Source organism: Pteropus vampyrus, unplaced genomic scaffold (assembly GCF_000151845.1).
Source record: "Pteropus vampyrus isolate Shadow unplaced genomic scaffold, Pvam_2.0 Scaffold41, whole genome shotgun sequence".
Lineage (NCBI taxonomy): Eukaryota > Metazoa > Chordata > Mammalia > Chiroptera > Pteropodidae > Pteropus > Pteropus vampyrus.
In genome coordinates this window covers 749,788-762,083 of record NW_011888822.1, presented here as the reverse complement: position 1 = coordinate 762,083, position 12,296 = coordinate 749,788, and the positions used below count along the sequence as shown (strand labels likewise).

At 39.1% G+C, this 12,296-nt stretch overlaps 1 protein-coding gene and 1 pseudogene across 11 annotated transcripts in view; one reads left to right on the top strand and one right to left on the bottom strand.

Annotated features, from left to right (window-relative positions):
• FHIT (fragile histidine triad) overlaps positions 1-12,296 on the top strand; it is a 1,380,266-nt gene that overhangs the window by 1,133,575 nt on the left and 234,395 nt on the right. The gene's annotated exons all lie outside the window — the stretch shown is intronic.
• On the bottom strand, positions 3,158-3,276 carry LOC111738645 (annotated as a pseudogene).

Here is a 12,296-nt window from a genome sequence, read left to right as displayed (position 1 = left end):
CTTCATATTACATGCTTTAAATCATTTGTGTAGGGCAGAATAGCACAGAGGGTAAGGCTTTGGGACCAGAATGCCAGGGTTAAAATTTTGGCTCTCCTTCCTTATGAGCTCTGTGATCTTTGGCAAGTTGTTTAACATTTCTGAGCTTCGGCTACTCATCGGTAAAAGGGAGATAATGATACTGCCTGATTTCTTAGAGCTGTTATGAGGATCATAAGAGGTAAGGGAAATATAGGACTTTTTTTTTACAGTTCCTAGCATATGGTATCCCTCAGCAAATGTTAGGTATTATCATTTAATTATTAACACTCAATATCATTAATATGTTCTCAACATTGTGTAAAATAGGTATGTCACCAGGAAATTTATCCTTATTTAAATAGTGAGGTGACTGAGGTTCAGAGGGGAAAAGTGACTTGTTCAAGAGCTAGAATCCAGTCAGTGTCACATCTGAACAGAAATTCAGATAATGACATCTCATCGAGAAAATGTTGGCGGAATCCAGCTGAATCTGCTCACACAGCCGGGTTTCTGTAGTCCCATCCTCATCAGAATGTAGCTAATAAGCTCAGCTCTCAGCAACAGCCTTTAAACCAAAACATTTCACTGTCTGTGGCAAAGGAGAATGGAATCTTGAAGTTTTCTTTATAGGGAAGACTCAGTCATAGTTTTCTAAACTGGAAAGGTTGAGAAGCCTTTTACAAACCGGTGTTTGAGGTGTCACAAAATCCCCATTCTCAGGCTGAATAAACATCTCAAATTAAAAATGTATTCATGCCCATTTTGATAGTTTAGAATATTCATACCACTGTTTTAATACAGTCCACATATAACCAGTTTTATTTTTTAAAAAATTCTCAATTACCAACCTAAAAGAGCATATTAAGGATACTAACAAATACTGGAGCTTTATAAGACTGAGTACCTCTCTTCTACGTGTTTGTAAAACTGTAGGAAGGATAGGAAACATACGTAAATAACCCAAAACATTAGGCGGTGTGTCATGAAGACCAAGCAATGAGTTCAAGAAGAAAAGTAAACTGTGGATTCAGAAGGCTAAGGAAGTTCCCTGGATGTAAGAGAACTTTTTCCCTTAGTGAAGCTGTTCTATAATAAAAAGAAAGAATGATTAATTGCCTGAAATATTAGCAACAGGAACCACTAGTAAGATTATAAAGCTTGTTTTTAGTTTTTAGCAAGTTATGTTATTAAGAACTTGGACTTCTTATGGGTAGAATCATCAAATCTAGTCTTTAAAGAAAAATACCCTTAGCTTGAATAAAATTAGAAATGTGATCGTGCTGTTGCAAAGTTGTGATGAATTTTACATGATCTTTCTGTTCTGTGACTGAGGTGCATGTCAGTGTCTACTGCACAGATAACATCAGTTTCTGGTGCCTTCTGCTATACTATCCACAAAGCATTATAAACCCTTTGGAGGATGAAAAATTAGGGAGGCACAAAGCAGCATATTCTGTGTAAAATCTCTAAATAGTGTTTTATAAATCTCAGGTACTCTGAGTTCAAGGATGAATACCAGTTTTTGCCTTATGTTTTAATCCAGTCTCTGTAAATAATGGTTTAGTAGCCGAAAAATCCTGATTGCTGTTGGTACATTCTTATAAAGACACCCTAGTAGAAAAATAATTTTTGTTTAGTGGAGACTGTTGATCTCATTGAAATATTCTACAAATTGATTTTAGCATTAGTATTTCTTAAATTAAAACTGGCATCCGTATCCCCTTGAGAAGCTTAATCATAAAAGCAATTCTTAAATGTACAACATCAGGAAAACAATATAAGTCAAGGCAGATGTATGTCTTATATGGTGGGGTATTAATGGTGGGCCAGATCTCATTTGTTTAGCTTCAAAGTAACTATGCGTAGAAATGAATAATAGTACTAATTTCTGGAGGGGAATAGTAGGGAAAACAGCAGTGAACTCTGGACTTTATTCTTATCCTACATGGGCTAGTCCTAAGACCTTGGAAAAATCTTTCATTATTCTTCTGTTCCCTCTTTCTTCCTTTCCATTTTCCCCCTTTCCCTCATTTCTTTTTCCCTGCATATGTTATGAATTCTTCAGTTGCAAGTGACAGAAAATCCACACTGGCTAGGGTAAATGGAGGATCGGAATCATAGAGTCACAGAATCTAAGCGAAGCGTTTTACCTCAGGTATGGCTTTGTCTAGGGACTTAATGCCCTCAGGACCCAGTGTGTGTCTCTCCCTCTCTGTGCTCCTCTTTCTCTGCCTTGGATATAAAGCAAAGGGACAAACATTAGCCTAGGAATGGAGATGGCAGTAGTGAGTTGAGCATTTTGGCTGACGTGTATGTCCCCCAAAAGAACAGCCGGGAGATGAGCACCTCATGAGCAGGTTTGGAGTCTCTTCATAAAGACTCAAGAGCCAGGTCCGTTGTCTGAATTTAATTCAGAAAGCACTCAGGACACACTGAAGGAATGAGGAAGAGGCTAAGATGTAAAGGAAGATACTTCCTAGAGCAGTGAGAACGAGATATCTACTTGAGATTACAATAAGAGCCAGGAAGAGGCAAATGAATTTTTAAGAAAATGATAAATATGAGTTATATGCAAGATCTCATTAGTTAAAGGATTATGGTAGAACCCAGTAGAACCTAGATTTCTATCAGGATTATTTACATTGTAGGCCACACAGGTCAAACAGAGCAAATAACTAGGTGAAACATCTTTCTACCTGAAAAAGTCATTAGTCCTTTTTCTAAATACCAAAATATCATTAAAAGTCTGTATAACATTGAGTTTTGCCCCTATAAATTGAAATTCAGAAAGGCCATGATTTTCTCCTTGCAAAATCAGGCAATGATACGAAATTTCATTTATCCATTCGTTTAGTATTTACTGAGCACCTGCTGAGTAACACGGACTGTCACATGCAGCCTGGTAATTTGCATACATTGCTAAGTAAAACAGGTGCGGTCCCTAAGCCCATGGAGCTGACAGTCTGGCAAAGCCTGTCAACCCCCAAATTTACCTAATATCGTCCATCTAGATGCTTAAGATTCAAATTCATAAAAGGATTATTGCTAGCAAAGACAACTAAAAATATAACCAGTAACCGTATTCAACTCCAAACTTCTCTCAACATTACTATATGTTTATTTATTTATTTTTAAACGCCTACAGCACCTGGTATTTCTAGGTGGTCTCCCATCCAAGTACTAACCAGGCCCGACCCTGCTTAGCTTCCGAGATCAGACAAGATAGGTTGTGTTCAGGGTGGTATGGCCGTACACTAAATTTTTTTTATAAAAAAATAATTTTCTGGAATCTTTTGTTCTTGATTTATGGAAAAAGCTCTATAATGACTGTCTTCAAAATGACTTAATAAGCAAGCACTCTTGCCACTGTTCCAATATGCCAACAGATTACTTAAATGTCATTTGTGAAACCACTTTGGTCAATAAAATTCCTTTCATTGTTTTCCCCAAGTGGCCATCAAGCCACATATGACCAAACTAATTCTTTACCCATGTTGTGCTATCTGTTTTGGCTGGTGTGGATTATTATTAATTATTTCTTCACAGAGTATTAGCCAACAGTTATCACAGTGCAGTGATGGCGAAGGTTCGCAAAGACAAAACGCTCTAATTAGGGAGCAAAATGGAGGGGTAAGCAGTTTTTAAAGCGGATTGAAATCTGGTGAGAACTGATTCTCCTCATATGCTTGCATATAATTTGAAACGCTGACTGCTTGCTTAATATGGAACAATATACTTTCTCTAAATGTATTTTAAGATTTCACATCTATTCATTTAATAGCTGATTTAAATGAACTAGTAACTGATGAAAATCCACAGGAAATAGAATTAGTAATCATTTTGACTAAAGCAACCCAGGGACCTGGCACCGCAAGCATTTACATCATCCCTGTCTGTCTCATAATACCAATAGCTCCCTGAGAGCACACAGACAGAGATCTCATTTGGATGATTTTGATAGTTTCTTTTCTGATTGCAAAGATAACACTTGTTCATTTGTAGGTGTTTTGGAAAATACAGAAAAATAGAAAGCAGGGAATTGAATCCAGCCATGGTTAAATTTATAGTTTGGCTGATGACATTTTTAAAACTACCACAGATAAAAGCCTTTATAAAATATGAGAGCTGCTGCTTATTTCCCACTAAAGGTTAACAACAACAACAACAACATAAAAACAAAGCTTTGCTAAGATTGTCCTACTCATCCACTTCCTGAATCTTCCTCTACATTGTCCTTGAGAAAAACAAGTTCTCTATCCAGGGAAAACCTGTCCACTGAGAAGAAACCCTCTGTTGTCTGTCTCTCTGTCTTTATCGCTGGTGTTTCTGGATGGGAGCATGTCATTTTGATATAATAGTATCTGGGAAATGTAACACAATTTGTTAAAAGTAAAGCCATGTGAAATTAAGAGAGGGAGAAAGGTGAGGATGGCAGGTAGGGAACTGCATCTCCTCTGAGAAGGACTCCCTATGAAGACTCCAAGCAAAGTGCAGATGTACTTGTTGAAACGTCATAGTAAGGGCTCACTCTCTTCTCTTTATCTAGCTATAGATTGTGGAATACGTATATATGGCAAAATAGAAGCTTCTTTATGCCGTATTTTGATATTTCATATCCCAACAGGCCCAGCCCTCAGAGCCCATACAAAGCCATGGTGAGGTGGTTATTGGGAATGAGTCTTGTTTCTCATAGTCACCTGTGAAACTCCTTGTTGATGGAGTGAAAGTTAATTCGAGTGTGAAAGAACAATGTTTCTTTCTAAGTAGAATCAAAGCTAAGACTTTGCTTTATTTCCCAGGCACTGGCCAACGCTTAGAATCAAAGTCCTATGTGTGGAAAGCAAGCCATTTCATCCCTCTGCAGCTAAACTGACCTATTAAGAAGGCTGTCTACCATATTCTCAAAGCTGGAAAGCTTTCCAGCTTTGAGAATATCTTTCCAGCTTTGAGAATATTGTGATAATATCCTCTGCCAGGCTGGGGGCAGAGGGTCCTATGGATAATGTTGGTCTTTTCTAATTGGAAGCCACTAAAGGCAGAGAAAAATCACCATTTATCTTTTTTTCTCACATTCCCAGGGACTTCAGACTCACTTTCCCAGAACCTCCTTAAAGCATAAGTCTAAAGGCCTGAGGTGAGACCCTCTCCATCACCCCTACCCAAGGTCTCTCTCAATGGGGACAAACTAGAGACTGCTCAGCACATTTGTTCGTATTCACTGACCTGCAATTGTGCATGCAGCCAGCATAAGTAGGAGAATCTGTCTCAGAGTAATCCTGCAAACACCACCTGGCTTTTGCTTGTGGGACCTTGGCCCTGTTCCTTCCTGCTGCAGGGCCTAAATGCCTACCATCATCACCTCCCTTCCCTCCCCCCATGGAAGTGCTTGTCCTACTCCTGCTTCCCCAACCGCTGCCCATGTTGAAAATCTTTGCTTAAGTACCTCCTACTCAGGGAAGTCTGCTCTCATTTCACAGGTGTTTGCACTTTACTTCATGGTTCTTATCTCGATTTGAAACCCTAAGGCAAATGTGCGATTATTTGATTAAAATCCATCTTCTCCAGAAGACTTTAAGCTCGGGAGAATGGGGCCATGCTTAGTCGAGGACCTGGTACATAGAGGAGCTTAGGACTAACACCCAAGTGAATGAGAGATGCTGCGATTAGACTGTTTAGATTAGAGTCCATTTATCGCATTTTTGCTTTATTTGATTGTGTTTTATATAAACCAACAATGCATTCTATCAGAGCATAAGAGATAAAAGAAAAATACCAAAGAATAGGGAAGTGGGAGAGAAATTCATGAAGCTTCTTAAATTTTTAATCCTTCTTTTAAAAGGTAAAGTCAGATATATTCTCAAGCTGCTTCTGCATTTTTAAGGAAGGTAACTTTAGAATATGCAGTTCTGAAGGTGACCTGCGGGATCTCTGGTTTAGTACTAGAGATACCTGTTAATTTCACATTCTCCTTTTCTTCCAGATTTCCAAGGAGAGTCAGAGCCTCACACCTTTTTATTTGAAAAGCTCATATACATTCCCTATAAACCTCCCAAATGTATAAAATAATTACCCAGAAGACAAAAAGAGCAGGACTCCTACAGTCAGATATTCGTTCAAGAATCTATATGAGGCATTGTTCTGTCATGGGTCAGATTACAACTCGTTCCCTCTTTCAAAATATATTTCAAGTTACATTATTAAAATGCACCATTCGGCGTCTTTGTGTAAAAAATCAAAAAATAGGACTTTAGATGGAGCAGACTTCTTTAGCACCCCAAGTTTTTTATTTTCCTTGAAACATTTCTTCACTTTGAAAAATGTAAGTAGGCCATGGAGAGAAATGCCTGATGTGAATTTCTTCTAATAGCCCCCAAACTCTTTTTTTCAAATTACTACAAAAGCAATTCAGCATTTTTAGTGCCAGACTGATGCGGGGTGGCGGGTGGGGGTGGGGGGGGAGTGGAGGTAAATGCATATTAAGCTTTCTTTATTAATTAAAGGCAGTGAGGAAAGAGTCATCCTAGCCCAAATATATGAAAACAATGCTTGGAAATGAGCCTGTGGTATGAAACTGGGCAATGCCGTGTGTTACTACAGTTGTGTTCAGATTGGGTGTCATTGCCGTGGAAGTGTTAAAACAATTACCGGTGGGCTGCATGAAAGGGGAGCATCACAAGATTTTGAATGTGATTTCAAGTTAGACTTGGAAAGCCATTCAAGAAAATTCTTCAGGGAAATCATTATTTTGTCCCAGGAGAAAAGCAAGATGAACAAATAGATTATTCTCAGCTCTAATTCTCAGTCTTGTTCAAAGCCAAGCTCATTTATACTAGGTGAATAATGATCTAGGTCACCACCAGAAGTAGCTAGTATGATGAAAACTTTTACAGAGTTTAAAAAGAAAAAAATGTACGTATTAGACTCCTTTCTCCTACCTAGAATCTCTTGAGCTCGGAGGGAGATCCATTCACAGCTGTCTGTGTGATAAGGCAGAGGGAGTGATTCTTTGTAAAATAATAAGAGGAGGGGGAAAAAAATGAGGAGGGTTGGGGAGAACGTGATCTTTTGAATTTTAATCTTTCTTTGTACATCTAGTCTTTCTTAACCATCCTTCTATAGGTACAGTGCCCTTGAGTTTTATTTGGACAATTTCTTCCTGCTGGCAACTACTCAGTTATCTTAAGGATGTGGGCATTTTGAGTCCTTTTTTTCTTTGCTTCTGGAAAGAATGATTCTGAGTTTTCTCAGGAAAGCTAGCTTGATACAAATTCAGAGTGAGTAGTCATAAACTGTTAGAGGAGATGAAAGACTTTTCCTTTACCCAACATAAGTACTATGTTGGGGCCTGAGAATGAAACTGACAAAAGACAAACAGGAGAAATGTATACAGATTTAATTTGACATTAATATTTTTACATATATATGCATATGTATATGTATATACATGTATATAGATTCAAAGAAGCAGATAGGCCTGAATGCTTATATATCATTTTAAGGAAAGTGTTAAATTGTGGATACGTGACAAGGCAAAGGAAAACGGGGTTTGTGCTAGGGGCAATACATTGTGGGAAGGTAACCGGGAAATATATAAGGGAAACTATTGGAAGATGCGGGTTATTTTAGTAGGTTGGTTTGTACTGATTCAATTCGGCATCAATTCCCCATCTCTGGGGATAAAAATGTTCTCCTCTTCTTGGTGGGGAGGTGCACCTATCTTTCCAAGGAAACACTGCTTTTAGGTAGAAGGTGGGAGATCACAGAGCACTTCCTGCATCTGCTATTTTTCGACTGCTTTCAGCTCAAAGTAATCAATATGCCAAAGTGGCATATTTTAGCATGGCACATTCTGATCCCCTTCACTGTGAACCCCTACTCAGCAGCGTTTGCAGGGAACAAAGGAAGCAACATTTGTTTTAAAAGTTAATTTGCTCTCTTGCACGCGCACACGCTCTCACGCGGAAGCATGCTGCCCCTGTCCCCCTCTCCCTCTCTCTCTTCCCCCCTCTGCCTCTCCCTCCCTCCCCCCTTCCCTCCCCTTTCAACTCCCCACTCCTCCTTTCCCTTTCTTCCTTCCTTCCCCTTCTTCCCTTCTTCCCTCCTTCCCTGTGAGAGATTGATGTGATGTTAAGGGGACCAGGCTCAATAAATTTATCATGGATGTCGGAGAGGTTTCATCTTCAGTACCAGCTCTGGAAGATGAGTTGTGACTGACTGGAGGAGTGTGCTGTGAAGGATTTTGAGGTTCAGTCTGCGCTCATTGGGAGAGAGAGCTGTGATCAATTAATGATGTCTGTCAGGAGTATGTGCCACATATATTTGCTTCATCCTGCTGTATGCCACATTAGCCTCATCTCAATTCCCATAGACACTTTATTTTCTGACTACTTATTTTAATAGTCTTTAATCAACTAGAGTACTCACAGCTAAGGAGTACTCATGAGGTCAGACTTATTGCCCTGAAATGGGAAATGTCAGATGGTAGAGATCATCAGAACAGGTAAAATTGCCTTTTAGCATATTCTGAATTATATGCATAGTTATTCAATTTTGTGTAATATAAAGTTGCTTTACATGTTTATGCTTCTTCTCTCCCACCCCAGGATTGGCATAACTCCTATTTTACTTAAACCACTTAGTTTATTACTTTCTATATAAGTGTAATGGTTTATTTAAAGCAACACTTGTGAGGTTGTAAGGCTTTACAAACAGCACCCCATGTCTAGAGTTTTGGCAAATACTCTGCTTTACCTGGTCAGTGTAGATAAAATGGAATTCTGTACTACTTGGAAGGCAGAGGTCTTTGTGTTTGAAATGGAGATCAGTTTCTGTAGGGCTCATTTGAAGTCACCAATGCCAGTTTAATCTCCAGATGGTCAAATTTACATTGCTCCCTTCCATGTTCAGAAGCTGTGCACCTGCTTAGCTGTCAGAGTTAGAGCAGGCAACTCTACAGTGCCTCTGGGCACAAGCCACCACAGGGAAGGTGCCCCTTTGGGATTCTTGAAAGCAAAATTTATTTCACTGTTCTGTAGTGGAAACTCTGCTTCCTTCCAATACCTGTCTGCTTGCTGTAGTTCCTGATTCAAGTTTATTACTAGCCCACAGACCTCAGCATACCTAGATTGGTGATGGGGAAGCCCAATACCAATGACTCTGACTACTCTTAAAATTAGGGACCACATTTAAAACTGCTGTTGTGAACAAGATCATGATAAGTAGCCTGTAGAATCTGCCTCCGCCCAACCCGATTATGCTGGATATTAAATAAAACTGGAATCTTTATTCTGTCCTTCTGTATTCCCAGCAGCTAGATGAATACCTGCATATAATAGGAGCTTCGTAAGTAATTGCTGAAAAACTGACTGCATATTTTCATAAATGTGTGTTACTGGTTGTAGTCAAAACTGTGTGCCTTGGCCATACCTTGTGGAACACACCCTTGTACATTTGGAGGCCAGTCTATTACAAGTGCCTTCTCTTCCTTAAGGGATTTTTATCACTAGTGTGGGGATTAAGACTAGGGTGCGGGGGAGTTGAGGCCTCCCCAGGTGCCGCCCTCAACCAATGACAAGTGGGAGCTGGAAGATAAGTCTTCCAGCTTACTTGCCTTCAAAGGGAGACTCAGAGGCGTGTTCCATGGTGTCTTCCCGGAGACCTCCCAGCAGATAGAGCTTGAAGCAGTTTCCTGCAAATGAGTATACGTTGTAGTAGCTTTCTTCCCTTCCCTGTTTTACTTCCCTGCCACCCTAATGAAGCTTCCTGAGAGCATCTCTCAAATAATTTATTTGCATTCAGTTGTCTCAGGATCTGCCATGGGGAATCCTGTCTAAGACACTAATAATAAAGCAATAAGCAATAAGGAGCAAGGATGGGTTCAGGGTACCTGCCACTACAACTGGGAAAACAATTCAGGACAGCATGCCCAGCTGTCAGTGACTGAGGAGTTTCATTGTGGCGTGTTAAGGATAGCCTGCTCCATGGTGCTTCCCGCTCTGTGAGAACTGATCCACACTGGAAATTGAGCACAGAATCCTTCAAAACAGATTAAAAAGGATAAAAACTCAATCTGAAATATTCTCAGAGTTACCGACAATATACTTCACTTTAGCCAAATTGGTTTGTACCAATTCTGTATATTACCAAAGTGCGACAGGGCCTTCATCCTGTTTCTTCTGGATATTGCTCATAAAATAGTTGATTAATTTTTTTTTCCTGCGGTTCCACTTAACTTTTAAATCTCAGATGTTTATTGGTGGGCCTTTTTGGTGCCCCAAAATATACAATTATAAAAACAATGTTCATGTCTTTTTCTTTTAAATAGTGATCTCCAGGGAAGTTATTTTGTTTATTTAAATATTCTAATAGGATTTATAAGCCTCATCTCCTCCTCTGCTTCCTCCTCCGCCTCCCCTTCCTCCTCCCCCTCCCCCATCCCCCCCACCATCACCACCACAAGCTAAGGCAGTGCTTGAGAAGAAAGAAGCCCATACATCACTTTTATTCAGCTAATGTAATGCGAAGAGCTCTTTGAATAGTCAATCTCTCCATTTGTCAGTAGGCAGAAGTAAGACCAGCCAGTGCTCAGCAATCAGTGAAGTCACCTGATTTTTAACAGCAGATCAATAGTAGGTTTTTATCGTTTGTTTTTTTTTTTTATTTTGCTGAAGCTGGCAAGAATGTAAACTAATAGATACCTTGAATCCTGTGAGACTATGTTGCTTTCTATCATAAAATAGATTTAAAATTAACCACATTCGGCTTTTCTTTGAGTTCCAGAAAATGATTAATGTCAATTCCAGAGCGAAAGGTTTTTTTGAGTTCATTTTAAGTTAATTTGGCATATGTGGGCCTTTTCACATCAAATGTTTTATGTTTGTTTAACACCTCTATCTGACCATTTATTATTCTAGAAACTCTATAAGAACAGTTAATTATTGAAGGCATCACTTCACTTTAATGTATGAGCATTTAGTATGTTCTTTACTATGAAATCGAGGCAATGTATGCAGAATGTCACATGGGGTGTTATCTATAGATTAGGCAATGATAGTCAGGCACTGCCACTGTGGGAGTCTTTGCATAATAAAGAGATTTTTCAGGTCCCCACCAATGGCCTACTTATTTGTGGCAGGAAATCGGAGATCCCAGTTCAAGGATAACAAGAGAGAGTGAATTTTGAATTTGTCCCAATAACAATGACACTTTCTAGTCGCCTTAACTAGGTAATCAACTGGAAACATAGGAATTATCCTGAAATTTAGAAGGACGTTCAAGACAGGCCAGCATTAAGTCTCTTTCATATAGAGTCATTCCACGTTTGAACATTTTAATATTTTTAGATGAAATAAAATCATTTATATGGATTTGGGGATAATCTAAAGCATGGTGTTCTCCTAAACTTCACTCCCATGAGAGGCTCTAAGAATTTTTATTTTTTTACAGTAAAGAAATCTATTTTACTTGGCTTAACTAAACATTCTTCACATTTATTTTACCATGGAAATGTTTTTTTCTCGGTGGTGTTTTGTTTTTGTTGTTTACATGGAATAGCAATTAAAATTCTGCAATTGCTTTTACTATAGATAATCTTTGGTAATATTACTACAAAGATTTTCAGGAGAAATTAGTGTTATTATCATTTAGGTTCATAGTTAGGATTATACTTAATTTTAGCACACATTAGAAATTATGATAATAGCCATCCTTACCCTCTTTGAAACAAAATCAATTTATGTAGTTCCTCTGTTTAAAGCCCTATCATGGTTTCCCATGTCCATTAGATTAAGACACATGTTCTAAATCATGGCCCATTGCTGCCCCTCTCTCTCGTCATATCACTCTCTCCTTTTATTACATGGCAACCACACTGGTGTTTTCTCTGCTCCTTAAACACACAAGTTTATCATTCTCCTTAGCAATGTGGGAGCAGATCCCCTCTACTGAAATTCTCTTGCACCAGGTTTTTACATTCACATGGGGCTGTCTCTTCCTCACCAGATCTTTCTCCATTTGTCACTTCCTCAGAGTCTTCTCTTGGTCCCTGAGCTGAAGTAGTTCCCTCTACCCTACCTGAGTGTCCATCTAATCCGTTCCTCTATTTTAATTTCCTGCAGAGGCGCTCTTGCTATCAGTCATTTCCTTTTTGTTTATTATTTCTCTCCTCTTTACCCTCCACTCCACACACTCACACCCCAGAGTATAAGCTGTCCGAGGTCAGGGACTTTGTTTCCACCCCCAGCATAAGAGCATGTGATAGGTGTAAGCAAAACGAA